Source organism: Sinocyclocheilus anshuiensis, unplaced genomic scaffold (assembly GCF_001515605.1).
Source record: "Sinocyclocheilus anshuiensis isolate Anshui unplaced genomic scaffold, SAMN03320099.WGS_v1.1 scaffold77, whole genome shotgun sequence".
Taxonomy (NCBI): domain Eukaryota; kingdom Metazoa; phylum Chordata; class Actinopteri; order Cypriniformes; family Cyprinidae; genus Sinocyclocheilus; species Sinocyclocheilus anshuiensis.
In genome coordinates this window covers 252941-256636 of record NW_015537941.1, presented here as the reverse complement: position 1 = coordinate 256636, position 3696 = coordinate 252941, and positions in this window count along the sequence as shown.

The following is a 3696-nucleotide window of genomic DNA, read 5'->3' as shown; positions in this document are numbered from 1 at the left end:
CCCATACTACCCCCCCCAAAAAAAATCCTTGGGGAGAATATGGTCTTTAGAGGCCCTCCGTAGGCCTAACTCAGGAACAGTGGCCCTCTCTGGGCTTGACTTGGGGACTGGAGCCCTTTATGTGCTACACTCGGGGACTGGAGCCTTCTCTGGGTTAAACTCGGGGACTGGAGCCTCTGGGGCTGGAGCCGACACTGGAGCGAGCTCTGGGGCTGGAGTCAACCGCCTTCTCCTCCTTAAATTCCCCTTTAGGTTCGGGGTGAAAGACGTAGTTGACGGGCTCTTCTGTCACGGTGTTGCCTACTGTGTCGGAGTGAGGAGCGAAGGGGACAACCTGGGATCAATAAACATAATTGCACATGAGGGAAAACGGGTCATGGAAAGCACGTGGGGAGCAAAACACAAAACACGGAACAGAGTCTGACAGTGGTCTATACACAGTAGCCAGAGCAAGAGATAGGAGAGATCTATTTTGCATATCTGACAGTGTAACATTAAGCATGCATTTTTTTCTGGTTTAATCACGATCAGATTTTTTCTAGATCCTGCATTAAATTTATATTTGGACCTCACTATTCGGGGAACAGACACAGTCTTTATAGATTGGACAGTTCAAGTACTTCTATCATTTAAGTGGGTAGAACAAAAGCCATCATGACATTTATTTGAGAATTGGTTTACTAGTCATATGGAGCGTAGCATCCTGGAGATATTGTCTGACAGGAGTTCCGCTCTGACTCCGCTGGGGTGCAGGCCATCAGCGCGAAAAAGCCTAGGACGCTCCCAGAAAAGATTCCAATTATTAACAAAGAGCAGTTTCTGTTCTTTACACCATGACAATAACCATTCATTTAAAGCAAAAAGCCTACTGAACCTTTCATGTCCTCGTCGATACGTGGGAAGCGGTCCTGACACGATGATCGTCGTCGCGGGCGATGTGCTGCGTACCGTCTCGATCAGGCTCCTGAAGTCCCTCTTCAGTGTTTCCGTCTGCCGCAGCTTAGTGTCATTAACCCCCGCGTGAAACACGACCGCGCCGCTGCTCTCGTCGCCCTTCAGGATCGCGGGTATCTGCGCAGAAACATCGAGAACACGAGCACCAGGAAAACAGTGAGTGTGCACTTTAGCTTCAGCTAACATAGCATGGACGTGCCGGACGATGGAGTCTCCGACGTTCACAGCATCGCGTTCCGTCTCGCGGAGGGGAGTGAAGTGGTTCCGAGTGGAGATCTTGAAGACCGGAGGGGGAGAGGTCGTCGCCCGGGGCCTGGCTCGCGTCTTCCGCTGCGGGTGCACCCAGGGTCCATGGTGTCCTGACGCCGGAGTGAAGGACATCTGGGAAGATCGCGTCCTGGGTGCACCGGGCCTGTGCAGAGAAACACACGGAGTAGAGGTGGTGGGACTGTTAGCAGTGCGCTGTATACTTACCCTGGACTTGTGAGCGTCAGCCTGGGATGTTTCCAGCACGGCTCTCCGCTCTCTCAGCTGGGCCTGCTTCTCCACCAGGTCGCGGATCTGCTTCTCCACGGCCTCCAGCTTGAGCTGCACCGAATGCAGCTCGAACGTGTCCTCACCTGCACTCAAAGGTAGACACACATCCACCATTAAAGCAAGTAACAGTGAGTAAAACAATGGTCATGTGTTTGAATAGAGTATTAGCAATGTAAGCGAGATTAGCGGCAACCACGCTGACGATGATAACGGGCTATAAGCTGATAGCAGACTCGGGAAATCAAAATAAAACTAGTGATAACAAGGTGCTCTGATGGTTTTTGTTGTAGAATACGATAGGGGATATATTTACACGTTATAAAAATGGAAATGATGGTGTATAAAACTCAAAACATGTGGTAGCAACAAACAGGAAGTGACGTGCTAAAACACATCAGATAGATAGATAGATAGATTTTTTACATTATTCTAATTTTTATTTTTATTTTTTAACAGTATACTGTCTATCTATCTAATAATGTAAAAATATAAAACTGTAAAAATATAAAATAATGTGAAAATATTTTATATTACATTTTTAAATTTTTGGATAGATAGACAGATAGATAGATAGATAGATAGATAGATAGATAGATAGATAGATAGATAGAATGATTGATTGATTGATTGATTGATTGATTTAGAGAGAAAGAAATAGTATAGTATGAAATAGTATATACTGAAATAATATAGTCTTGTAAAACACACTCCAAATAATCTTTGTTTTATTTACAACTCAGAAAAATCATTAGAAGAGCACCCTGCTGGTAGAAAGTGGCATCTGAGAGCACATTTCCAGGCAGAACTGATTGATAAATCTGGACATTCAGGGTTAGCAGTAATTTGCTTTCTGCCAGTGACAGGCTCGTATGTCTCGTTTCGGAGCACAATGGGTTAAAGAAGACTAACTCTGACTCTGCAGGCTCGAGCAGCCCTCCCTCCCTCCATTAGCCTCTTCCCTCGGTTCACTTTACTGGGCTTTAACAGGGGGGCTCTGTATCAGCGAGGTTGGCGCCCGGGACTTTTTCGGGATAGGCTATGTACCAATAACTCCTAACCGGATAGGCCTCCACAAAGCGAAACCGCAAAAACACACAGGCAAAACTTTGAGGCGCTTAACTGATTTGAACGTCTGCTGCATTTGAGCCAGAATCCAAAACTACCAACACTGAAAACATGCGGAGATGTCGAGAGGAGCACAGCTACCGATAGGATCCCGAAGTTGGGACCTTTATGTCAAGCAATGAGAGGTAAGGACACAAAGGACGTTCAGATTTCCAAATCTTATTTATTATTCCAGCTGAGTCACGCAAGCAATCGTCGCTTTCAACATTCACATCCACTGCCGCAATACCGCATTATGAAGATGCGATCGCTGCTAAAGGGGCTCTTTATTCTTGTCCCACAACATCGGAAAGCATCTGAGTGATTTTAAGGATGTGATTTACCTTCCAGATGAAAATCTTCAGTCAAACCCATGAGAGGCATATGAATTGTGGAAGAGCTGGTTCTCCACCCGGATTGACAGTGGTTTTCTTCTGAAGTGGACTGCTAAGTAAACTAATTTATGAGAGAACAGAGGTATCTATTTTCATATTTATCTGAAATATAACGCGATATAGGCAACGTTACGTTACATTTAGACAAAAGTAGAAAACAAATCCATAGTAGCCTACAACTTTTCATGTGGAAATTCTGTAGTTTTTTTTTCAATTAAATAGATATCTTTTTCATATTAAAAAGATTCTTTGCATTGTGCCATCTCAGGCAGTTTTTTAATATATTATGAGATTAAATTATGAAAAAAAATTCTACCAATAGAATCACTTTTTTTTTAAATCACTTACTACAAAACCATAGTTACTGATTTAGGACTGTCCCCTATATATATATATATATATATATTATATTTTTTATTATTATTTTTATATGTATATATATACATTTTTTTTTTTATATGGTCAGCTTTGTATTCGGCTTCATATTCTAGAAAGTACTAGAAAAAATACTAGGAATTAATTAAGTAACTACATGAACTATGAACTACATAAATTAGAAAAGGTATGTCATAATGACATCATCATGCTTTCAGGAAGTAAATTCTGTAATGACAAGCAAATATCTCGTTTATATATATATACATTTATATATATTTAGGACTGTCCTTTAGGACTTAGGAAAGGACAGTCCTAAATATATATAAAT